Below are 27,914 nucleotides of genomic sequence, written 5' to 3'. Positions count from 1 at the left end.
AATCACGCGTTGTATAACCATATTCCATGTATCCATACATACAGCCACTACACAGGGATCCGGGGACCCTGTAGTGAGCAAAGTCACTACAGAATTATAGGTGAGCATCTCAGCCATTGTCTCAGCAATTAACGATCTGAATTTAAAACAAATTCTTCCAGAAAAGAGTTAATATCTTCCATGGAAGAGTTCTTTTTTATACATACAGGAGTAATAACATGGTTGTAGCAAATGATACATATGAATACACATATGTGGTGAATTTTCAGTTCGAACAATACGTAATTTTTAATTTTAGATTAACCGGAATCGGTGTATTTAAATGAATCATATTAAACTTTTTTAGCCTAAGAGCATCCCATATCTCTATATTTTAGTTTTTACTGTTTTGGAGGATGTGTTTGCTCCAACCCATCCTTCAAAACACTTTCTTTTTCAATTTTTGTTTTTTGGGGGGGGGGGGGGGGGGGGGGGGGGGGGGTTGTGTGTGTGTTAAAATTGATTTCCCTCAAAATGGAGGAATGAAGGAAAATTTGAAGGATTAGAGCATGGGTTGGATATGCTAATAGGTAAGAAACTGAAGGAAAAAACCTTAGTCATTTTCTCTATTCCTTCCCCTCTCTCCTCCTAGGATTTTGACCACCCTAATGCGGCGGCGGGACGAGAGGGTTTTAAATTTTTTTTTTTTTTTGTTGATCTTCAAAGGGTTTTAAGCATGATGGGTGTTTTTCTTCCCCGTAAGTGACGGTATCTTTTCTCGCTTTCTTTAATCCCTCATGTCCAGGGAGGTCTTTTTTCTTTCAATCTTAGATTGATTTGAGAGTTTTTTGGTGTTGTAATTCCTTTTTTTTTTTTTTCATTTATCTCGGCTTCTCCTTTGTCATCAAGGTGCCTCTTCGAATTTTGACAACGGCGGCAATGATGGTCCTTTGGCAGCGATGGTGGTTCGATGACAAATCAGATTGGTTAGATCGGCTTTTCCATCGATTCATATTTTGGGTTGCAAAAAACCTGAAGGGGAAGTTGTCATTGATGATATTCGCTGATGAGTTGATCGGTTAGGATTTGTGATTTTGTTTTTATTCATAGAGTAGTTACTCACACTTTGGCAACTTTATGTTTGCGAGGTTCTGGTATTCGTACTTGGAAAACTAGACCTCCTGGTTAGTTATTGAATCCTCTGTGAAACGAAAATCATCATCTTCGATGTACTACTATGGTTTTTTATTAATAAATAAAAGTATCCTACCATGTTTAAAAAAAAAAAAAAAGAATCATATTTTTCTCAAGAGAAATGAATGGTCAAACTCTTATCATCCATCTTCGTTAAAAACATATGTGATTCAATCAGCCTGCAGTGATTTCTGATCATCTTGAATTTTGCCATGGGTAATTCTAATGTTGAAGTCAACAAAATGAAAGGCTAGACTGTTCTATAAGATCATGGTGGCTCTCGTCTTTAGGGTTGCAAATGAGCCGAGCAGCTTGAAGTCATCCTACATCATATGTATAGGTTGTCTGATTCATAGTTTGCTAAATTTCAAGCCGTAAAAGAAGTAATTGAAGACTTACTATGCCATTGATGTCTAGAACCTCCCCAAGAATTGGCGCTTTAAGGGTCGATTTACCTGAGCCAACCTCTCCACATACAACTATCTTCTCACCTCAATGAACCACCAAGTTTATATCATTTAGAGTTGGCTTTAAAGAGCTAGAATCCCATGAAATTCTGGTGGTCCTAATAAATATAGCTTGGTTGAGTCCCTCCGCATCACGCCTTTTCTCGGCATATCTATTTTGCAATTCAGGTGCATTGAGAAACTTCATGATTCGAGAGAATGAAACCTTTGCTTCAATAAACACTGACCCAACATCAGGGATCATTCTTATGGGCTCCTGAAGAATGCGGAAAGCCGTAAGAAATGTGAACACCATAAGACTTTCGTGTTTGTCAGTGCCTCTGCCATAGCCTTAAGCCTCCTATCTTGTGCCACCATAAGCTTTGCCAAATACTTATGCTGTAACTCGGCTGTAACTTGGCCGCTGGATAATTTGCCAACACGGTCAATACAATCACTACCACCGCTGCAATAGCTGCAGTCCCCATAGCATAATATACGATTAAAAATGCAAGGCAGATCTGAAGGCCTATTGTCCATGTCTGATGAATCCAATACGGGAATTCGCCTATTCTATAAGCGAATTTGTTATTTGACCAGGAGAATGGTTTGTCTTAGCAACGTTTGAGAGTTTTAGTTGCTTCTGATAAATTGCTGCAGTTAGCAAGTAGTACCTTAGTTGGAGCCCAATAAGTCTTGTTCTAAAGCTCCATTGCCTTTCTGACAGTGATTCGAAGCATTTCCCAAGGAAGAGGCATGCAGTGAGTGCATATCCCTCATTTTTAAACGTTTCTTTTCCTTCAGCTACCAAAATGAAAGCTATCAGAAACAACGGGTCAGTGGCCAGTGTGAGTACCTTGATCAACGTGAAAAAACGCAGAAACTAAAATAGCTTTCAACTGCCAGAGAAATACTGAACATTCTTGCATTCAGTGTTATAATTTAATTTCTAGGTAACAAGCATTACTGAAATTACACAGGTAGTACGGGCCTCTGAAGGAGACCTATCTCTATATCAGATATCAACTAAGGCATAAGACCAGGACACAGCAAGGTCTACAGTTCTCATACTAGCTCAGACTACGACACGAGCCAATACAATGAGGAGATGAAGAAATTCAGGAAGATGACTTTGGGAAGCCAAGAGTATGGGGCTAGCAGCGAGTACAGCAACTCCACCAGTGATTACGGTCTGCGCACATCTGGGTTGAGTAGGGAAGGCCAGCAGACCCCTATAGAAATGGAGATAGGAAAGATGAAGCAAGATAGTCAAAACATTTCAATTTTAGTTGTTCGTGAATTTAATTGCTGAGTGGCATGCCTTGTGTTTATAGACATTTCAATGTGAGCTTTGTTTTGGTGGTTCAGATTTGTTGAGAAGTGTTGTTTAACTTGCTTGAGTTCAAATTGACAGTTGGATTGGAATCTGAGTGAAGATGGATGAAATCCAAGCTGCTTTTGGATCTTTTGTCATTTCTTATTGCAGAACTTTAATAATTGGGACGTAAGACTTATTTGGTTTCAAGTAATTTTTTGTTGGTTTGATTTAAGCCTAATTTATTTCTAGATCATTGTGACATCTCAACATTGGAAGGTTGGACAAAGAATGTGGAAGGAAGATCTACACCACATTTTTTGGATGAAATGTTGAGGTTCAAGTCAGGATATGGTGATTTTGTTCGAAAAGTCAGTACATCGGGATGGTGTTGTAGCTTGCGCTCTTACTCCCTCAGTCCAAGTTCAAAATAAGGGAATCAGTTAGTGCCTACTAGCCCATTTTTAGGTCACATTCTGATGACTAAGTCAGTAGAGATGGAAAAAGTACGTAATCCTTAGGTAGCTAGTTATGGTACAACTTTCTAGGGTGTCACACCCTAAAACGGGAAGTGACCGGCCATGAACCACAAGACTGAAACTCGTAGAACATGTAGCCTAAAAAAAATTTGATTAAAAACCAAGGCAATGAACTAATAAATGGTCAACCATTTTTTTATTAAGAACAACTCCAACCAATTAAGTTCCACAAAAAATATGGGGCACAACCATCCCATTAACCAACCAATATCCAGTGATCCAACAATAATAAAGAGGAGTCGTTATCTGACAATTGTTTCGAATGCGGAAGCGATTTATTGAAATAAAAATAAGATGAGACACCTTAAGAAGGTCAAACAAAAGAATCCCCGAGGGGCCACCAGAGTCCTTGCCTAACTCCCCAACTTGCCTGAAAAAAAAGTTTTAGTAAATCCGTCAGCTGACGAGCTCAGTGAATAGCAAGTATATTAAATCATAAAGTTGAAAATAAAGTATGTATATTAAATAAAGTTGAAAATGGAGATTAAAATAATTTACTATTAAATCCTAATTTGGCATACGAGGTGTTCAATAGAAAAATAAATTAATCAATGAAGCATTTAACTGTAGATACTTTAATCTGGGCTTTCAGATTAGTTTACTTACGGTTTTTGATTCTCCAATGATGAAACGGATCAAGAACACCTCGGGAATGATAAGTGCTTGAGCTTTGAGTGATTGAAAAACCATTGAACCTAACCTAATCCTAAGCCACTTCGAAAAGCCAAAAACCCTACTGGTACGCGTTGGTTGAGAACCAGCATGCGCGGGTCAAATTGACGGGTGTTGGTGAATAGTCAAAGCTTGGCCTTTGACCAACACGAGTGTTGGTTTGACTCTCGCGCGCGGGTTTGGAACCATCGCGTGCTGGTCAAACTGCCAGATGTGGTCAATGGTCAAAGCTTGACCGTTGACCCATGCGCGCCAGGGCGCAACCCTCACGTGCCAAACTGACTCCATCGCGCACTGGAGCCTGTTCCCACCAATTTTTCTTGAGGTGGAAACTTGGCCACCCATGCAATCTCAGCCAGCCTCGTGGACTGGCTGAATTCCTCTCTTTGCAGCCCATATCTACCACCATCTCTCGCTATATATACCCCTCCTTGTTCATCATTCAAAGGGTTTCAAAAATTGATACATCTTGGATTAGAAGGGTTACAAAAAATTCAAAAAGGTTAAGCACAAGGTCTAGTGCTTTTCATCCAATTTCACATTCCTCAAAATTCTCAACACAAACACCTACCAATCAAACCTCAAACATCAAAGCTCAATCCCTTTCAAACTCAAAAACCAAAGGTATAGCTTACCTACTGTTTTTCTATTCTGATCCCTGAGGGAGGCTGGTAGGGTCAAGGCGGGTAATCAATACTAGTTCTGGTTCTAAAGTTGGCAAGGTTTCAAAAACCGTTGTGGTAGGAACCAGCGTGCGACGGACCCTCTCACGAGCGCGACTGTCTCAGTCTGCGCGCGCTGGTCTGCGTAGGGATTGGTTCCTACTATTTTGTGCTTTATTTTGTATATAGATCATTGTTAAACATGAAAACAACCAGTTTACTGCTTTCCTTTGTTAAAAATGTTAGCTGTAGTTCAACATGTATTTCTGCTGTTATGGAGTACTCCTGAGATCATTCTGAACCTGTCCTAGAACCCAGAGACATGTAACCAAGCACTGGTGAAGTTCAGACCCTCGCACGCCAGGGCGTAATGCTCGCGCACCAGAGTGCATCCATCGCGTGCCAGAGCGCCACAATCGCACGCCAGACTGCCTCTGACCAGTGGCTGGCCTTGCACGTGTAACTTGGCTTTAGGCCATTATTTTGTCCCCACACTGTTTATGGGCTGTTTTGTTAATTTCTAGGGCTTTTTCAGCCTTTAAACTGCTTGGAACTGTATAGTAACTACTGTATAAATTGATTGGTTTGTCCTGAGTATGCACTGGTCCTTCCAGAGCCTAGAGGGTTTGAGAATAAGAGCTGTGTGTTTGAACTCACTAGCGCGTGCGTGTCTTGGAGTTACGCGCGCAGGAGTGAACAACATGCAGTGACTTGTTCAGTGCATGCTGGTTTTTTCCTGCGCACGTCACTCCAAAACATGGGCCTCCCAGTTTGTTTAAACTCCCACAGGAGTCTGTTCTCATCCTATACTAACTACTCATCCATGCTATCATCTATCACATTGCAAATTGTTATAATTTTAATCCCCATTAAATTGTTCCCCGCCCCTAAATGGCTAAAGAATTGATTAATCAAATAGAATAGCAAATATTTTCGCAAATGCCTAAGTAGAGACCGATCTCCGGATTGGGCGAGAGGGGTGTCATAAAACCCTTCTCCTCTCGTAACCTGGCTCTCAAACCCAGATATGGTTATGATAGACTGGTGCCTCAACTTTTTCAAATCAAACAGTGCGGTAAGTGCTTCAAATACGGTTCCTTAGGTGTCGGACCTTCAAACCCGAGTGGCGACTTTGTATTTATGCGCGCTTGCTGTCTCTGCTAAAGCGCTCCCTCGATTATGGGCCCTTGCATTTTGAAATCCGAAAATTCCAAGGGCACGCTGCCCACAGTGGCGACTCTGCTGGGGATCGAAAGTCTGTCAAAATAGTGAGCTTCGCGCTGCTAAAGAAAGGATTGGTGATTTAACAGGACCTCGTGTCCGGCCATCCTGACTGGGGCTTTTCCGATTGTTCTCTCGTGTAGTTTCTTCTAAGTATTGGTTAGTAAAGAGAGCCAAATTTGAAAAGGCATTTGCGAATTTGTGATTCTGTTCCATTAATCAAATTCTTTAGCATCTTCATATGCATCTATGTGGGATAAGCCTCGTTAGATCGTTTTGGCAATCCGGCATGATTTACCGGAGCCCGGAGACCCTGAATGACTAACAACCTTCGACGATGATGAGTCATTGTACCGTTCGACTGTTGCTCTGCAGTTACGCGGGCAACGGGAGGTATATCTTGGCTTTAGTCCGAGGAACCTGTTACAAGCCAAAACCAACCTTTGCATATATAAAGCACTAGCACTCTTCAAACTAGGACAGGTACCTACAGGGTAAGATCTATTTGCATCTAACCCCATATACTGTCTATGTGTTACTGCTTTTCTTATCGCATGCACTGTACATACATACCGTTTTGCGTAGGAGCATGTTTAGGGCGGCTTCTAGATTGTCTTTCTTTTGAGTCTGTCTTAAGCTTATTAAGACGCTGTTTTGGCCCGATGAAAACTCATGCATCTTGATGGTGCATGTTGTTAATTTTCAAAGTTCTTAGATTAACAAGACTTTGGGAAATCAAGACTTTCTAAGTCTTTGTCTAAATATCCAATCGAGGTTTCAAACAGAAACCGAGGAACAACGAAGAGAATGCCGTGATGCTTATACCACCTTGGTTTTCGTGCGCAGCACGTACACTGTTTAGGCTATGGCGTTGTGTCGCCTACGCCGCCTCGGTTCCAGTATCACGTCATCTACACTGAGTTGTTCTAACTCCAAAGTTGAAACTTTGAGAACGGAATAGTCAAAAGCTTAGACTATTTTCAACATCTTTTAGTATTAGTCGATTCAAGCAAGGATACACCCTCGAAAAGAATTTCGAGGATTTTGGCAGCGTCCGAACATCATGAGACAGACTCGTCTGTAGTTGTAGAGTCTAGGAGGACACCGACGACGATGACGTGTGCATTGCATTTCTTTTTGCAATTAACTGCTGCAGCAGGAACATCACTGAGCTTTCAATTACTTTACAATCTAATTTGGAACCATTGCACCAAACAAGAGAGTACCGAAAGGAAGAGCGAAACCTACTTGGGAACATCTTTAAAATTCGGTTCAAAGACTTGAAAGGCTAGAACCCTAGTCAGTTGCAACAGAGGCTTCTCCAGGTTCACTGTTGGCCGCCCTACAGTTGGATTCACCATCGATTTTGCAAAAAGCCACGCCACCGGCTTCCCCATCTTCAGCTTCTTCATCAAGCTCCATTGAAAAACCTGTGATGACAGATCAACCGCTCTGTCTTGAAGCTATGCTCACAAACCTTCAGAACAGTCTCACTGCTATGCAGCAAAGGGCTACTCAGATAGATGCTAACATCACTCGCTTGAATGACCTTATCAACACTCGTCTTCCACCAGCGCCAGTGCTTGAAGAGGAAGGCTGGGACGATGAAGATGTTCATGAAGAACCTGTCTTTGTCGAGGATCCAAACCATGCAGGGCGTCTTATTGTTCAGCCTGTTCCTAGAGAGGTTCGTGTGCCTGCTGCAACTCGAAACCCCAATCCGGTGGTTGTTGGGCTTGTTCAAAACCTTGACATGGCCGCTCTTATGGCCAAGATGGCCAAACTGGAGGAAGCTATTTTAAAATCTGAGAAGATCAGCGCGGGAGGAATAGACTTGGATCGTCTTTGCCTATACCCTAATTCTAGGCTCCCTGATAAGTTCAAAATGCCCGACTTGGTCAAGTCCGATGGGAGCGGTGATCCCAAGACTCATCTCTTTGGCTACCATGCTGCAATGAAGCTGCTGGGTGTGGAAAGTGAGGCTATGTCTCCGCTGTTTCCTTAAACTCTCTCTGGGCCTGCTTTCCATTGGTTTCTGTCGTTTGACATCTCCAAAAGAAGATCTTGGGAAGATATAGGGGCTGTCTTTGTCTCGCATTATAGCTACAACTCGCAGCTTAAGATAACTACTCGAGAATTGGAGTCCACCAAAATGGAAGCAAAGGAGCCCTTTGCGGATTTCGTTAAGAGGTGGAGGGCCAAAATCGCATTAATGACTGATCGCCCGAGCAAGAGGGATCAAATCTGCATCATCTCCCGCAATCTTCAGCCTGACTTCGCAAGCACCTCGTGCTCGTTCAAGCATTTGCAAATTTTGAGACTTTCTTTGAGTCTGGTTTGGCCATTGAAGATGCACTACAGAGTGGAATTCTGCCTATTGGAGAGCCCTCCTCACAGAAAGCGAAGCCGCGGCCCTATTCTGGAAATAGTAGCACGTTGTTTGGTAACAATAACTACTCCAATACAACTACAAGTGGGAGCGATGCTCCGGCTTTTGACTCCAATCGTGTCGTCGACATCAATCAGGTTCAAAACGCCCAAAGCTACTGGGCCCGAACCCAACCTTGGAATTTCTCTGTCTTCGAGGCACCTCTGTCCGCAGTGATAGAAAAACTTGTCAAATCTGGGCATCTCAAACCTTTGACCCCAACTTTCCCACCAAAAGTCTTACCTGCTGGTTACAAGCCTCACCTCTTTTGTGCCTTCCACCAAATGTCTGGCCATCCCACTGACGCGTGTTATCGTCTTCGACACGAGATTCAAGATCTCATTGACAATGGTACGGTTCAAGTTCCACCAAAGCCCAATGTCATCTCTAACTCCTTGCCTCATCACAACTCTGACCCTTTAGTTGGTCAGATATCCATAATCTCCACTCAAATCAACTCAAGTTCCACCATATTCAACGCTAGCCACTATATTGTCCCAGAAAGCCAACCCAAACCAATCGTATCCATCCCGTTCAAACCGGAGATTAACATGATGGCTGTAGGTTGGGCAATTGAGGTCTTCACTGCCGACACCTGGATTAACAGTAAAAAGGAGCTTACAAAGGAGCGGACTGACAGGCTGAGGTCCATTGTTCATGGGAGCATCGAGTAGGTTTGGTCAAAGAAGCTGAGGAAGCCGAAGTGCTATTGCTTGGGCCTGATATCCTCCAGATCCTACCTCTCTGTGAGGAATCCAAGGGTAACTCTAAAAAAGTTGCATTTTCAAATCGCGTCTATTTTGCATTGACACTTTTGAGTCTGAGTCTGACACAGTGTCTGTCAAGTCGTCTAAGTCTAGCTCTAAGTCAGAGGTTGTGCATCTTGGCCCTCCATGTCGTAGCTTCTATTTTCAATTCGAGTCTTTTGCTGTGCTTGGCAACCCCGAGGGGCTTTTTGTTTGAATGAATTATCTTGCTTTTAAGTACTTTGCTGGCTTTTTAATAAACTATGTCAACCCTGACGATGAAGGGATAGATTTCGATGGGTTCGTCCCCAAGGAAATGTGTTCCCTCACCGAAAGGGAAGATGAAAGGCATGCTTAGCCTATTAATTAAAATTGTAGTTTTCAATAAACTTGAAAGATGAGGTAGACCACTCGAATGGTTCAAATTGCTTCAACGCTGTCCCTAGAGGAGCATTGTGCCCGGTCAGACAGGTTCGAAGAGTTCATCGACATCTTGGCATGGTCTCTCAAAGACACGCCTAGCGTCAATCCTGAGATAAAACAAGTATCAAATCCCCTTGCTACTGGATGCCAAGCCAAAAAGCGAAAGCTCAAAAGGCTCTAGGCCCTTCATCTTTCAATTTTATTTCAAACTAATACTTCAATTTCAAAATTGAGCAAAAGCCTTAAAAGATTTTAAGCATGAAAAACAGAACAAAATGCTAATGAGGCCTAACGACTCACAGTTTATTTTCAATTCAAGGAACTCTGGTTTTTAGCAGCTGAAGCAGCTTTGCAGTCACACGTGCTAGTTTGAGGTTCATACGTGTTTATTCAAATTGATGCATGTTGGTTTCAAACTTGCGCGTGCTTCAATTCCGGCAGCAATCAATAGCAGTCAGCTACTACCTTGAATGTCATTCAAGGGGCTTTAGCCAAGTTTTGTCATGCCATGTAGGTCATGTGGACCTAATGTGACTGCACGGGGGTGTTGGTTTCAGTTCGGGCCTATACGAGTCATTCTTTATGTCTTATGTCCATATTTGTAGCATTTTTTCAGTTTTTCAATCCATTGTCATTTCGGGATGCTTTTCCCGATTTCGTTTATTGTACAGGTCATTATACGTCTGTTCGACCATACACAAGTGTCAGTTTCACCTGTCTAAAGGACTATTGTGAGTTTTGGCACGTTAATGCCCAAAATTTCATTATTTTCCATGTGTCTAAGGATCCGCATCGTATCCTGGGAATCTTTCTCCCTTTTCGTTTGAGCTAGGCGAGTTTGTGCATGTGCGCATGTCTATGAGTCGACTCAGTTCACTTATCAATGCAAATTAGATATTAACAGATGGTTTATATGTCAATAAACTGGAAAATGCAATTTTTACATTGCTACTCTAGTATCTGTAACCTAAAAGCTGTGGAATCTCGTGGACGGTAAGGGCACATCAGCTCAAGGCCAAGCAAAGCATATCTTCAGGGCATGTTTGCCCAAGCATCGAAGAAGGGGCACGCAGGCCCAATGCCATCGCTAAATGTCAACTGAGGCCCGCTAGCCCATTCAATGTCTCTCTATCTAGATGCGCATCTCAGAAGTAAAAGGCAGTAAAGTAATGGGGCTCAGTGGTAGTCCTTAGGTGTCGTCATCCTCCTAGGAGCCGCCCTTAGCTTGCATCTGCATTTTCAGTATCATACATGTCATTGCATATTGTGTATATTAAATGTTGAAAGCAGGAAAGTAACCAAAATGGTCGCCATCCTCTCGATTTGTTTGCCAAGGGATGCGATGCAATATTTTACAGAACCAATTCAACGACAGCCGGCCCTGTCAAATTTCTCAATAGCTTGATCACACTAATCGTCTCGTGTCTAATTCAACGACAGCCGGTCCTGTCAAATTTCTCAACGGCTTGATCATTCTGCACACTGATCTTCCCATCTCCAAATCAACGACAGCCGGTCCTGTCCTATCCACAACGACGCGTTCATCCTGAAGTATGATCAGCCGGTCCTGTCCAATTATCATGGCACAGCCATTCCTGACGGTTAACCATATCATCAATGACGGTCAGCCATATCGTCTGACTCAGTCATTCCTGATGGTCAGCCATATCATCAACGATGGTCAGCCACATCGTCCGACTCAATCATTCCCGATGGTCAGCCATATCATCAACGACGGTCTGCCATATCATCTGACTCAGTCATTCCAGATGGTCAGGCATATCATTAACGACGGTTAGCCACATCGTCCGACTCAATCATTCCTAACAGTCAGCCATATCGTCCTCCTTCACTCAGCGATGGTCAGCCATATCATCAACGACGGTCAGCCATATCGTCCGACTCAGTCATTCCTGATGGTCAGCCATATCATCAACGACAATCAACCACATCGTCTTTCTTAGTCCATTCATCAATGACAATCAACCACGTCGTCTGTCTCAGTCCATTTAGTGATGACAATCAACCACGTCGTCTGTCTCAGTCTATTCAGCAACGACAATCAACCACATCATCTGTCTCAGTCCATTCAGTGATGACAATTTACCACGTCGTCTGTCTCAGTCCATTCAGCGACGTTGGTCAACCAAATCGTCCATCTTAGTTATTCAGCGACGATCAGCCATATCGTCCGTCTCGATCCGTCAACGACGATCCGCCATATCGTCCGATCAATCCAACAAAGACGATCAGAATATCATCTTTTCAGGCCCCAACAACGATCAGAATATCGTTCGATGGTCCACCAATCTGCAACTAATTGTTCCCCAAGAGAGTCTGCCTCGGCCTGCTCCCGAACGATTACCCCTACATCAGTCTAGCTTTACGCGCATCTTCCAGCAGCCTTATTGCTCTGTCTTGGATGGTCTTTGATAAGGAGATTGACTCTGATTCCCAACAGATGGAATTCAACCTACCTGACGCGACCTACCCGTGTTTGTTGGAATGCTTTGTGCCGATGATAGTTTGATCCCCAGTAACGACGGCCTATCCCGTCCAAATCTGCAGCGACAGCCTGTCCTGTCCAAATTCGATCAACAAGCGGCGATTCACTCGTCCACTTCTACTTCCATCCCTGCCAATGGACCGTCCATCCATTCCACCAATCCGATTCCTTAAGTTTACTTGTCTACTTTGTTAGTATTCTCTGCTCTGGATTGCCTTGAGGGGTGTCTAGAATTCTTTAATGTTACTTGTACCAAGTCGATGGTGCTTCAAGTGCCGTCAAAGAGGGGCTACTGTAGACACCCCAATTTAGGCTTCCAGATTAGTTTACTTACGGTTTTTGATTCCCCAAAGATGAAACGGATCAAGAACACCTCGGGAATGATAAGTGCTTGAGCTTTGAGTGTTTGAAAAACCATTGAACCTAACCTAATCCTAAGCCACTTTGAAAAGCCAAAAACCCTACTGGTATGCGTTGGTTGAGAACCAGCATGCGCGGGTCAAATTGATGGGTGTTGGTCAACAGTCAAAGCTTGGCCTTTGGCCAACACATGTGTTGGTTTGACTCTTTCGCACGGGTTTGGAACCATCGCGCGCTGGTCAAACTGCCAGGTGTGGTCAATGGTCAAAGCTTGACCGTTGACCCACGCGTGCCAGGGCACAACCCTCGCACGCCAAACTGATTCCATCGCGCGCCGGAGCACAACCATCGGGCGCTGAAGCTTGTTCCCACCAACTTTTTTTGAGGTGGAAACTTGGCCAGCCATGCAATCTCAGCCAGCCTCGTGGACTGGCTAAATTCCTCTCTTTGCAGCCCATATCTACCACCATCTTTCCCTATATATACCCCCCCTGTTCATCTTTTAAAGGATTCCAAAAATTGATACATCTTGGGTTATAAGCTTTACAAAAAATTCAAAAAGGTTAAGTATAAGCTCTAGTGCATTTCGTCCACTTTCACATTCCTCAAAATTCTCAACACAAACACCCCAATCAAACCTCAAACATCAAAGCCCAATCCCTTTCAAACTCAAAAACCAAAGGTACAGCTTACCTACTGTTTCCTGTTCTGATTCCTGAGGAAGGCTGGCAGGGCCAAGGCTGGTAATCAATACTAGTCCTGGTTCTAAAGCTGGCAAGGTTTCAAAAACCGTAGTGGTAGCAACTAATGCGCGACAGACCCACTCATGCACGCGACTGTCTCAGTCTGTGCGCGCTGGTTCGCGTTGGGATTGGTTCCTACTGTTTTGTGCTTTATTTTGTATATAAATCACTGTTAAGCATGAAAACAACCATTTACTACTTTCCTTTGTTAAAAATGTTAGTTGTAATTCAATATGTATTTTTGCTATTATGGAGTACCCCTGGGATCATTCTGGACCTGTCCCAGAACCTAGAAACATGTAAACCAAGCACTGGTGAAGTTCAGACCCACGCGCACCAGGGCGCAATGCTCGCGCGCCGGAGCGCATCCATCGCGCGCCAGAGTGCCACTATCGCGTGCCAGACTGCCTCTGACGAGTGGGCTGGCCTTGCACTGGTAACTTGGCTTTGGGCCATTATTTTGTCCCCACACTGTTTATGGGCTGTTTTGTTAATTTATAGGGTTTTTTTAGCCTTTAAACTACTTAGAACTGTATAGTAACTGCAATATAAACTGTTTGGTTTGTCCTAGGTGTGCACTGGTCCTTCCATAGTCTAGAGGGCTTGAGAATAAGAGCAGTGGGTTTGAGCTCACTAGCGCGTGCATGTCTTGGAGTTACGCGCGCAGGAGTGAACAGCATGCAGTGACTTATTCAGTGCATGCTGGATTCTTCCTGCGCACGTCACTCCAAAATAGAGGCCTCACAGTTTGTTTAAACTACCACAGGAATCTGTTCTCATCCTATACTAATTGCTCATCCATGCTATCATCGGGCTGGGCCGGGCCAGCCCGCCAAGTCGTTGCCCAAGATCGCCCATGGGCCGAGCCGACCAGGCTTTTAATTTTTGGCGGGCCGGGTGGGCCGGGCTACCTACCATAAAATGAAGCCCAAGCCCGGCCTACGGGCGGGCTTAAATTTACTTGGGCAAGACTAAATCAAGGGAAAAAAGAAAGGGTTTTGTGGGATTTTGGGCTAATAGGTGGGCTCGTTGGCGGGCTTTTGGGCGGGTACCACGGGCGGGCTCACGGGTCAAGCCTGCGGGCGGGCTGAATAAAAATTCATAGGCCCGAGCCTGCCCATTCCAAACTACGGGCCGGGCTAGCCCGCCTGTTTTACGGGCTTGGGCCAGGTAAAAGACCGGCAGGCCGGGCGGGTCGCGGGCCTTCTGGCTAAATGATGACCCTTACTATCATCTATCACATTGCAAATAGTTACAATTTTAATCCCCATTAAACTATTCCCCGCCCCTAAATGGCTAAAGAATTGATTAATCAATAGAATCGCAAATATTTTCGCAAATGCATAAGTAGAGACCGATCTCCGGATTGGGCGAGAGGGCTGCCATAAAACCCTTCCCCTCTCGTAACCTGGCTCCCAAACCTAGATATGGTTATGACAGACTGGTGCCTTCACTTTTTTCAAATCAAACAGCGCGGTAAGTGCTTCAAATACGGTTTCTTGGGTGTCGGACCTCAAACCTGAGTGGCGACTCTGTATTTATGAGCGCTTGCTGTCTCTGCTAAAGCGCTCTCTCAATTATGGGCCCTTGCATTTTGGAATCCGGAAATTTCAAGGGCACGCTACCCACATTAACCAATAAACATTCTTTGTGGTGATCACAACATTAACTCCATCAACAATGGGGAACCACAATCAAACAGTACCAATGCCAAAATACATCTCAACAAAATTGGATCCAATATCGAACTTAAAGTCACCAGGGTTGGCAGCCCTATGGTGTTTTTCCCTAATACGATCCGGCGAAAGAAAGCCATTGAGCATTGGGTTCACTGACCTAACATGGTCTTTTTCCAAATGGCCAGGGTCACCAACAAAAAGAGGAATAATTTCCCTGGACTTCCGAAATAAATGTTCCCATTAATAGCCACCAAGTTCTCACCAAAAAGAATATTAACAATTGATCTCATAAAATTCATCTCATGCCAATTTATAGAACTTATAAACAGTGTTGAGTCTCCGAATAACATTCATATAAATTTCTGAAGGAAATACTTTTAAGGGACGTAGGGATCTTTCGAAAATACGTAACATACTTAACTACTCACCTGAGTCCAAAAGTAATGCAATCAAATGTGCAAAAAGATGCTAACCTGAATAAAAGAACAAAGCACGATAACTACGCAAATTTACACTTTGTAGATACAGAATACCACTTCCTATCAAAATAAAACTTAGCCTAATCCTAACTTCTACCCTCTGTAATCACCACCATTAAAACCATACTCCATGCCTCCAACCACGAGCACACACCACTGTCTAATAGCATTAGAAGAAAATACATTCTAGTGAAACTTGTACAAAACCAAAACTATCCAAGTCTACTGCCATTGTCAATTATTAAAATCATTCCACAGAAGTACTCCTAACACTAGCAATTCCCATACCACGACAATAGTGATCACCACCGTACCGCACACACGACACACTCTCACCCACCAACTCACTCCATCCATATCAAACCCAATTAATTTTAATACCACAAAGAGATTGTGCAACCCAACTCACTCCATATATTATAGTTAATTAGTTAATTAGATTTAGATAGAATGTAACACAATTTATAAAATAAACATTTGGTACCATTATTTTATCCAAAATCAATCTCATACTCCAAATATTATAATTGTGACATCAATATTCATAGCACTCGCAAAATAATTAACTGGGACACAAACATAACACCAATTAATAACGGCAATACAACTAATTAAATAAATGAATGCTAGGCCGTAATCCTAAGGTAGCTAGTTATGGTACAACTTTCTAGGGTTTATAATCTATTATACTGTCACGCCCTTGATTTTTAACATAAATAAATAATAATTTTCGATAAAAAGATCCTCGCATTACATAGATAAATACCTAAAAGAGTTCTCACCTGTTTAATTTTACAAAACAAGTCCCCAAGATAAAAGTTATTCAACTTTGGCACTCCAGCCCAAATAAACTCAGTACAAGTACAAACAAGTTATTAATTACAAACGGTTTAGTCAAAAGGAATTTCAAGTAATTAATTACAACCTCATCTTTATCAAAGAAAGTTTTTACAAAGATAACAAAGTAACTAAATAATTTTAGCTTCAAAAGGCCTTCCATGTCCAAGCGCACGATGCACGCATGCTATTGTCTAGCATTTGAACCTGAAAAGAATGATAGGTTGAGCTACACTAGCCCAATAGAAAAATCTTTACCAATACTATGTATAAATGTGATGATAAGTGCATAAGGATGAAGACAAGAGATACGGCTCAATCGGTGGATAACAATTAATTCATGAGTATGCCAACGTTCAATACGATCATTCTAAGACATGCCATTATCACAATATGCCAACTAGTTTGTGGGTAGTGTGCCCTTTTCTTTTCTAGGAAAGGATTCCGTTCCCTTCCTAAAGAGGAAAATGCCGGTTTGCGGGAGCGCTTAAGCTGGACGACAAGCGCTCGCGAAAATACAGAGTCGCCACTCGGGTTTGAAGGTCCGACACCCAAAGAACCGTATTTCGAAGCACTTGTCGCGCTGTTTGATTTGAAAAAGTTAAGGAACCAGTCCGTCATAACCATATCTGGGTTTGGGAGCCAGGTTACGAGAGGGGAAGGGTTTTATGGCACCCCTCTCGCCCAATCCGGAGATCGGTCTCTACTAAGGCATTTGCGAAAGATATTTGTTTGCGATTCTGTTTCATTAATCAATTTTTAGCCAATTAGGGCGGGGGAATAGTTAATCGGGGATTAATACTGTAACACGTTTGCAAGATGTGATAGATATATCATGGATGGATAGAATGTTAAATAAAAAGTGGGATAAAACCCAACACTTATGATCAAAACACCAAAACAGGGCTTTGTATGAGATTGGCACAAACGATGGCCAACTTGCATGCATGGATCAACCTGCATGCAAATAAACCATCGCGCGATAGTCCCATACACTCGCGCGAGTGGTGATGCCTCACCAACAGTTTGAATTTTACCCCCTTCTGGGCTCTGGAAGGACCAGTGCTCACCCAGGTGCAAACCAAGCAGTTTATATGTACTTGAAAGTAAATAATATTACAACAGGCAGCAATAATTTTGAAATACAACCCCTAAACAGTGGGGTGACTAAACAGAGGCCAAGGCCAAGCTACCCATGCAAGGGCAGTCTCTGGAAATCAGCAAACCATCGCGCGACAGAGTGAAACACTCGCACGAGGGTTCTGACTGGACTTCTAGGAATTGCTTTGCATGTCTGGGCTCTGAGACATATTCAGAAGCAACCCAGGGGCATTCTCAAGCTGAATAACTAAGAGTTCTAAGTTAAACTACAAATTTTAGCATGTAAGACAATGAGACAACTTTGAATATATTTCACAGTAGAGAAGAAAGATCTCATAAACGAGCAGGACCAGGATCCCATCCCCACGAGGGCCATGTCGTGCTGACTAGAACAGTCGCACGACAGAGTGGGTCACTCGCGCACGGGAGAGCCGGTCCGAGGTAACTTGTAACTTTGTTGGCCTTGGGACCAGGACTGGTATTGATTACCAGCCTTGATCCTGCCAGCCTCCCTTAGAGATCGAAACAGTAAACAGTAAGGATTATACCTTTGCTTGAGTGTATTGAAAGTGGCTTGAATAAAGTGGTGTAGATTGGAAAATGAGTGTGTGGGAGTGATTTGCAATGGAAGAAGTGCTTAGGCTTATGTCTCCTTCTCTTCTTTTGACAATTTTTTTGGTAACCCTTTGGAAGATAGACCATGGGGGGTACTTATAGAAAGGTGAGAGATATTGGTTGGTGGCCAAACAAGGCAATACAACCAGCCAACAAGGCTGGTTGCAGTTACTTGGTGGAGAAGTGGGGTGCCAAAGATGATGGGAGAGTGGGGTAGAGGTGGTGCAAGGGGAGCCCCCTAGAACGCTGTTCAGTCGACGCAACGGGGTTACATAGGCCTGTAGCCCCCTGATCATCACACAATCCAGCTGGAAATTGGTGAAAATGACAGGTGTTGACCGTCGTGCGAGGGAATGGATGCATCGCGCGAGTGTCAAACTAGCCCCGCGAGGGTCAACAGTCAAAACTTTGACTTTGACCGCCACCTGTCATAGTGAATCATCGCGTGAGGGACCCAGTAAATCACGCTGGTCGAACCTAAGGTCTAGGTTTGGATTCAAGGGTTTCAGGGCTAAGGACAGGTTCCACACACAACAAGCTCAAGCCATTTCATTTTCTCAAGACCGTTTTCGACCTGATTCATCATCGGGAAAACAAGAAACCGAAAAATGAAGTAAAACGATCGGAAAGTCAGATTGGGGTGTCTACATAGTTCACAAGACATTGACAACTCTAGTAAATCTTGACATGATACACTATCGCCAATCTCCACCATCTGTATTTCCACCCCTTGTGTTATAGTATAACACCACAAGGGTTACCGTATTAAAGGACTTACATTTTGGGTCTTGAGAACCCCATACGTCTTCCAAAGATCTCCAATATACGTCCAAGTTCATTCTCCATTGACTCATCAAATAGTGAACATAGGAAACTTTTCGGGTCTTAGGGCCCCATGTACCCACGATATATTCCGGGTACTCATGACCCCGTACATCCATTTTACATTCCGGGTCTTAGGGTCCCATATACCCACAATATATTCCGGGTACTCGTGACCCCGTACATCCGTTTCACATTTCATCCTACGTGTTTCCAAGATTTTAATTACAAGAATGTAGATAAAAGTGTGATAACGATATCAAGTAGGTGGTTCACATATTAACTCGTGTTTTCATTTTATTCCCAAACTCATTATCTCGACTCACTCCTCATACTAGACGGCACCAATTGTCAAGTTGTCACATCGTACATTAATGAGTACCTTAAGACCACGTTATTTCTCTAAATCTATCACGACGCCCTTTGTCACGTACCGTACCCACAATTGACTCCACAATACACCATCCGCTAGGTTCTAAACGAGAATCTTATCGAAAGAGTGCCAACGGAACCTAGGAAGCTCAACAAGACAAAGCACAAGGATACAAATCACAATACTACCCAACAACACTAATGTCATACCCTAACGAGTGCCAAGGGACAAGATCGAACAACGAGTCATTAGGAAAAAAGTAATCATGTTTGAGAGTGACTTAAACATGTTCTATTCATATAGAGAGTCATAACACGGAACAAGAACAACCTTAGGAATAGCCACAGACATCGGCAGACCGATATACCTCTACTCAAATAGTCATAACTTTCTGTGTACTAAGAGGTTTAAGGTGATTCTAGTGGCAAATGAAAGCTGACTTCAAGACCTTCGATTCGATATAAAGTTTGTATGAAATGGACATCGAATGAAGAAGTTATGGCCGTTTGAAGTTGAACTGAAACTCAAAAGACAAGCAGAATTTCCAGAGAGGGGAGGGATCGATCCCTCCTCTCATGGGGATCGATCCCCATAGAGAAAAATCCAGTTTTGAAGTGAGGGATCGATCCCTCATGCTTGGGGATCGATCCCATGGCGTTTTCGGGCGATTTCTACAGTTTTCGACAAACTTCAAAGAGAGCGAAAAAAGACGATCAAGGTTTGATTTCCACACCAAATCAACATACAAACACATAAAAGAGGTAAAGAAATCCCTACCTCGCGATGAAAACCAAGATCTACGAGATTTGAGCAAACCCTAGCTTCCTTGAACTCCAAAGCTTCGTTCCAAGCTTCACCCGACGAAACCCAAGCTCGAAAGCGCGAATGGAAGGTCGAATGGAGGTTGATTCTTGAGGATTTTGTGAGATGGAGTGAAGTTTTTTGAGAGAGCAAGAGAGAGAGAGAGAGAGATACACGATAGAGAGAGAGGGAGAACGGATGAGAGAGAGAGATGGGAGATGAAAATAATCTCCTACACCACACACCCTATATATACTCATATATCTTTAAATTATACACCCACTCCCTCAAGCTTCTATTCTTTCACTTCAATCCACAAATCAAATAATCACCAATTAAACCATATCCTACCAATTAGTCATTTACTAAACATTTCAAGAATTAAAATTTTACGGGTCTCTACATATACAAATCGCAACGGTGTGGTGGTCCACACATTTTCCCTCCACCGTTGAATTTGCAACACATTTTTCTGCATAAATCTCCACCATTTACTCAACCCCTTGGCATTTTCGTAAATACTTTGCATTTTCTAGAATAAATGGTTTTCCGGTTTTGGTAATGAGATAATTTCCCGGTTGAATGTTATCGATTAATTTAGAAAGAATGCTAAATTTCGAAACTAAGGGAGGAATAAAAGGGAAGAAATATTACCAAACAAAAATACGGCCAAATAGGAAAATTTTTGTTTGGTAAGAAGGCAAACCAAAGACAAATCAATATACGGTTTTGTATTTCATTGTTTTACTCTCCCTCTCTTCTCCCCTATCCCCCCCACTCTGCTTCTGAAATGGCATAACAAGAATTGAGGTGAGTGTAATCATTGTTTTTTTTTTGGTTTATCCCCAACACATGGACACGATTCTATCTTGCTTCCCTTTTTTCAGATCTTTTTTCACATGTTTAATACTGCCGTTAGTTTGGTTTTGTATTTCATTCTTTTTTTTTTATTTCATGGTTCTTTTTTTTTTGGATCAGATTTTTTGTCGAATACAATTATTCACATGTTGAGCATATATGCAGCTTTGTATTTCACTCTGCTTCCGAAAGAATTGAGGTGAGTGTATTTTATTGTTTTCTTTCAGTATACCCCCAATGCACGGTCTATCTTGCTTCCCTTTTTTTCCAGTTCTTTTTTTGTTATTTCATCCTCTCTTCTTTTTTTTTAGATAAAACCAAAAGAATGTTAATGTACCCTTCTTTGTTTGATGTTTGCGAAATCTAACATCAGGAATTAAAAAAAGGAGAAGGACAAAGATGTGTTCGTTGGCCTGTTTACCATAATGGTATTTGAAGTGTGTGAAAAATGCTGGTAGGAATAAGCTGTGGGTCAGGACTTTTTTTTGAAGTGTATGACTTAGTTGATACTGGTATTATCAAGTTGTGTTGTTTCCCTATCATGTTTTGAGCTTTCTAGCGGTACATGTGACAAACCAAGTAGAGAAACCGTCGTTCTTCTCAGTTACATGAATTTAAAACATAGAATGATACACTTTCCTTATGCATTATTCTCAAATTTCAATGTCGAGGAAATGTGTTGAAATAATCAAAAAGGATTTACAGCATAAATAATTTGAAAAGTCGTCACGTAATTTTGGAATCGGGCCTTCTTATTGTGGAGACCCATATAAATTTAATTATTCGAATGTTGAATTAATGTTAGAGATCATATAAGAATGTGATGTGGTTATTTGATTTTGGGGTTCAAAGTGTTAGAATTGGTAGTGGAAGGGTGTTTGTGTGAATTGCATATACACTAGTATAAATAGAGGGGTGTGTGTAGGAGATCATATTCTCACATCTCACTTTCTCTCTACACACACGGTTCTTTTTCTCTACTCCTCTCCGTACAGTCTCTCTCTCTCTCTCTCTCTCTCTCTCTCTCTCTCTCTCTCTCTCTCTCACACACACACACACACACACACACTAAAACTTCATTCAAATACCCAAAACCCACAAGGATCCATCCTCATTTCACCTGCTCTACGCAATCTTGGACTTGTATCTTGTTGGGTGAAGTTTGGAGAGAAGTTCTTGGTTGATTTCGGAGTTGAAAAGTCTAGGGCTTGCTTGCTTGATCTCTCGTTTGAAACTTCCATCTCGAGGTAGGGATTTCTTTGCTCTACTATGTGTTTATATGTTGATTAGGTGTAGAAATCATGCCTTGGATCGTTGGTTGTTGTGTTTTGGTTACCTTTGAATTTTTGCAGAATCATTGCTCGAAACGTATCTGTATCGATACTTCTGATTTGGCTTTGTGTTTTGGGGGTTCTGATATTTGTTTGCAAGGATATGTGGATTTGGATTTAGCAGGGGACATTGACAACAGGAAGAGCACTACTAGGTATGTTTTTACATTGGGGAGTGCAGTGGTTGATTGGGTCTCGCGGCTACAAAAAATAGTGACTATTTCCACAACACAGACGGAGTATGTTGCTGCCACAGAAGTGTGCAAGGAGATGGTATGGCTAAGGAGCATTATGCAAGAGTTGGGTAAGGAACAAGACAATTGCAAATTGTTCAGCAATAGTCAGAGTGCAATACAACTGGCGAAGAACCCAGCTTTTCATTCGAGGACCAAGCATATTGACATAAAGTATCACTTTATTCGCTCTTTGTTGGAGGATGGACAGTTCACTTTGGAGAAGATTCACACAAGAGATAATCCGGTAGACATATTTTCGAATGTGGTTACTGTGGAGAAGCTAAAGTCATGTTCAGCTTCTGTGGGTCTCCAAGCTTGAGTGGGAGGCTGGGTGCTAATGGTGTTAATGATAGTTGATGATTGACTGGATGTCTGACTATATCTTCAAGTGGAAGATTGTTGAGATGTGAAGACAATTTTGGAGTCGCAGTAAAAATGGCCCGAACAGTTTTGGGTCCCGCCCGGGCGGTCGGGCACGAAAAAAAAAAGACGCCGATTTTGGCGTTTTTAGGGTTTTCTGTGTATTAGCTTGCTTGCGCATATAAAAGCAAAGCTAGGGCTGCCTCTTATTGTAACTCTGACATATTTTCATCATAGTGAAACACCACAGCACCCCGTGGAAGTACGATTAAATAATCAGCTTAAGTCAGAACCACGTAATCTCTGTGTCTTGTTCTTTTATTGCTTTAGATTGTTTTCTGTTCTTGGTTTGTTCTAGCGCAAATCAAATAAGGGATTTTATAGGATTCATGACTAAATTAGTACTAGGACAAATAGTCCAGGATTACTAATCCCAGGACTCTTAATCCTGTCAATTTAATCCCCGAATCAAATGAAGGCCGAGTAATTAATAATAACATTTAAACCTTGAATCTGAAGAATCGTCAGACGGCCTTGTTCGTTTCGGGATCTCCAAATCTCTGGGCACGGTCTCCAATAAATTTTCTCTATTTTTCTCTCTCCAGTCATTACTCTAAAAAACCTCCTTCAAAATCCAAACCGAACAGTACATACTATTGTATAAATGTTTCCAGTACTGCGAAGCCGCAAAATTTGCGTCATGAGATTTCAACAGTATTCCATAAGCAAACTTTTACATCTAATAATATCCTTTCCAATACCTTTTGTTTTGATCGGAGGAAAATGTTATTGTTGGGCTAATGTTATTCAATCAGACGCCATCCAGCACTGTTACAAAAGCCATTGGTTATTCTCAACAACCATCAAGACTTCCGACATACCAGAATATATGGGCATTGTCCTTCTCGAGTCTCGACCGATCATATTGATCGAATTAAAGAACAAAATTAGCACTATTTACCTAGGTGCAGTGCCGTCACTCGGCAAAGTCTTCGGTTAATTCTACAGGTTAATGGTTGTTGCAAGTGGAACCACCGTATGCAGTTCGTCATTTTTAGTTTGAATCCCTTTTCCCGCCGAAATGCCAGCCTCGTTATATACCGTTCATCAGTGAATATCCTCGACTTCCTCTATGTCTGACATGTTTTTATGAAGGCTTCAATCTTTTTATGTTTTGTATGCAGTACGCAGGGGGTGGAGCTACGTTGGGGCCGGAGCCCAGCCTCTAAGCTCCCAAGTTTTAAAATTTTTATTTTGTATATATATCTATATACTACATCTTTTAAATGTACGAAGGTGTTTTCTACATTTTGTTTTTCACAAATGCCCCAAACACTTGCAATTAATACCTATCTTATCTTACATCTCTTCCCAACCGACACAATACAACGGCTGCAACGAAATGATACAAAACAACAAAGGCCTCCCCTGGCTTCCAAAGGACACACCTCTCTGGGCAGGGAAAAACAGCCTTCCCAAAAACGTTGCGTCATTCACACCAAAATCGCTCAGTCAGTCCAATCTCCTAATCCACTGAACTCCGCTTTCTGGCAAATTGATACTACAAAAGCATACCGAACTGAGTATTCGAACAGAAGCCCAAGACAGGTAACACATGTATTCGAAACATGACAAATGTATCCAAAAGTAATTATATATTCCACAATTTCCATGTATAGAAGAGTCGTCCATGGATGGGTTCAACAAGGAGATGAAAACTTCTATAGACAAACATGACATAGTAAGTTAAAATTTCTCCATTGTTCACACTTCTGTAACCATTATTTGTTGTCCTCTATAATGGAACGGACATCCCAAAAATAATATCCCTGAAACACAGATTGCTATGGGAGTCACGTACATCAACTGTTTGATTCATTTACTTGGTATAAGTTTTAGTACAGGTGATGCCACATATGAGTGGCCCTTGCAGATTTTCTCTTACTGTGTTTGGTGTCTTTGCTTTGGATATTAACATTACAAGAAAACAAGAAAGGGAGAGAATGGTTTCTCTTTTACAGAAAATGAAGTTTGGCACTTTGATCTTATGAAGGGGAATACATCCATCAGGCTATGGAAATCAAATAGGTATTCTGATTTTCTTTTAATAATAAACCATTTTGTGAATCGCAACTCCACTTCGACTTATCATTTCAAAATCAAGTTTGGTATGCTTTGTTTATTGCAGGCGATTGGCTTAGGATGGAAACGTTGGCAAGGAACAATCATGCCAAGGTAAAGCATATCCGCTCCATCCCTTGTCTGCAGATTATCTATTCCAAGCTAAATCATATCTTGGGGGCCCAAACTTCCGTAAAAATACTGTGAATTTGTTAATCCTTTTCTGAATAATGCAACTTTCTTGGTCACATAAAATGCATATGCATATGTCTTGTGTTTTAGTGTGGAATATGCACTGTAACTTTACTCTAGCACTGAAATTGGGTGTTATTCCCACTGCGGAGATAATGCTATATTTAGGGATTCCAAAGGGTAGGAAGCTTTAGTGGGGAAAGCGCTCCAAAACTTTTACGCTATGGGGCAGGCAACATTGTTCTCTACGTTTTACCATATTGGATACTATATTTTTGTTGGGTAAATTCAAGTTTCATAGGTACCAAGGAACTAATTAAGACAAATGGAGATAGGTTATAAGACAATACGTTGAAATGTGGAGCAAAGCTGTAGCTATAAAAGGCTTTTTCCGTTGTATTTTTTCGTTTTGCAAAGTACTCAACAATTGACATTTACTTTTGGTTGTATTTTTTTTTTGCTCGGCTACTTTTGGTTGTATTAAGAAGAAATGCGGTTCCTCCCTCAACATATGAATGGGGTAGGATAGTCCACAATCCAAGACTACTTGCATAGCCTGAGCATGTACCTCTAGCTAAAAAAAAAAAAAAAAAGGAAGTATACACATTTACTTTTGGTTGTATTAAGGCATTGTATGAAAATTTTGGGAAGATCAAAAGGAAGTCTACGCATTTGATGTGTTTTGATCATGAATTTGTTGCCTTTTACAGAGAGTAAGAAAGGCAGCGAAAAAAATTTCCTTGGCTTCCTTACCATGTTTCTTTGACTAATAACTCCATTCATAGATCCATGGCATGAACACAATCTATGTGCTCAATGTCATTGGAAGGGCTCAAATCATTCAGATTTTTAGAGTTAGACAACATTTTCATTATAAAAATAAAGCGTTGGAAGACGAAGTTTAGAAGAGATTGAATTTCTTGAGGAAAAAAAGTTTATGCACATCAAAGGAAGGATTAGTTAGTAAAGTTGACTCTCTGATATTCTTGATGATTCACATGCCACTAGCTACCAATCAAATGATAAGATTGCTACTTATCTTTAGGTGCTCGGTGACACTTTGGTATTCAGCAATGTGAGACTACCCATTTTAATCAAATCAGGTTATCCATCTGCAGAAAACTGAAGCTTAAAACTAATGGAAGTCCTCAAGGAGGTCTCGGTGCTGCTGGCATGAGGGATACATGGAAGTGGATTATAGCCTATAAAGGGAATTGGAGAAGTAACAAGCTTTGAGGCTGAACTTAGAAGCATTCTTCAAGGCCCAAAGCTACGAGAGAACAAATGATTCAAAGGAGTTAAACTCAGCAATACAGTCTCAAGCCAATCACGAAGGATGGTCATGCAACTCAGAAGTATAGATCTTTGATATATGACTGTGAACCGAAGTTGAAAAGGTCCATCACCAACATACTCAGATAAGCTGCTGGATGTGCTGACAACTTACCTAAACTCGAAGCACAAGCCTTGTAGAAATTAGAGTCCTGCAAGAGCCACCAAATGAAATTGCAACTAAGTAAGAAGCTGACTTAACTTGTGCTGCCCCTCAAGAGCTTGTTTATTTTGTTGTCCTTTTTTTTTTTTACAATTGCGTACAAGAAAATAAGTGACTTGAGCACTTGCTAGTATTTTGGTTTTGTGATCTTTCATTTGAAGTTGCGAAATTATTTTTTACCAGAGACTCAGAGACATTCATAAGAATATGTAATTTACATGAGCAGATTAAGATCTCTATTTGGTCATGCTTGCTGAAACCAGAGATCGTACCGGTAATAACCTAATGAATTTTTAGTTTGTTATGTACCTTGTTGGCAGGCATCTTGGAGACCTTTTCTCGGAAAGGGCTTAACTCGATACATGTTGCATATCCGGCTTACAATGACATGTACTTCACTTTATTTCTGTTTAGATCGAAGATTCTTTTTTTCGGATACATATGATGTATGTCTTTTCTTAATTTTGATAGGTTACCATAGACGCAAGGCAAGAGTTTATATGACAATGGTGTTGTCACATGCTTGTGCACATTTCCAAGTAAAATATCATTGCTCACAGTTACCAAAGCTTTGTATGATAAAATTTTTATCTAGAGTGGGTAGCAAAGCTTTGCACGGTAGAAATTTTATCTGAAATTTTATTTGGAGGGATAAAATTATTCATATGCCATCAGACCCCACTTCTTTGGGCCATGAGGATGGTTTGACTGTGCTCGAAGGTCTTGCAGAAAAAACATCGTTGCACTAATATTCATTTTTAGTTTTGATTAAAAAATAATATATATTCAATTCATATACCTATCAATGTAGTGTGAGGCCTTGAGGGCTACAAGATAAACTATTTGAATAGTCATTTCAGATTTGGGTTTGAGCAAAAAAGAATACAGATTTCATGGGATATAGAGGATTGAATTATGCCAAAGAGCTAAAGGACTTCTTTAACTAATTTCCTTCCATTTTTTGTTCAATGATATAAACAGTCGAACAATACAGCTAAGTATATGCTCGATGAAATATCAAATACTAACATGACTTGCTTGACTATGAAGAAAATATTCACAAACAATATTTGATATAATTTTCATGTTTGAGTACATTTCAAAAATATTGTCATAACAAATTACTCACGTGCATCGCACGTGTACATTTACTAGTTCACAAAAAAGCACGAAACCGCATCCAAAATATTGGGACCGCCTGTCATTTCCCGAAAGAATTTCTCCAGTCGAAGGCTGCCCAAGTCAATTGTTTTTCCCAATTTTAAGATCCGTCTCATAGGTATTGCTTGTTTTACAAATGTACAACAACTTGTGTTGGATCCGTTTTCGGGTCTAACACAAATGATAGAACCGTTCAATTTGATTAAAATAATTCTTAAG

General features: G+C 41.5%; 2 protein-coding genes across 6 annotated transcripts in view; both read left to right on the top strand.

The window, feature by feature from the left end:
* Nucleotides 1–27,914, top strand: part of LOC131302690 (disease resistance protein RPV1-like) — a 57,299-nt gene that overhangs the window by 10,652 nt on the left and 18,733 nt on the right. The window lies entirely within an intron of this gene.
* LOC131302668 (disease resistance protein RPV1-like) overlaps nt 1–27,914 on the top strand; it is a 101,835-nt gene that overhangs the window by 55,995 nt on the left and 17,926 nt on the right. The gene's annotated exons all lie outside the window — the stretch shown is intronic.

The sequence above is a fragment of the Rhododendron vialii genome, chromosome 1a (assembly GCF_030253575.1).
Source record: "Rhododendron vialii isolate Sample 1 chromosome 1a, ASM3025357v1".
Classification (NCBI taxonomy): Eukaryota; Viridiplantae; Streptophyta; class Magnoliopsida; order Ericales; family Ericaceae; genus Rhododendron; species Rhododendron vialii.
This window is presented reverse-complemented; position numbering and strand designations above follow the sequence as displayed.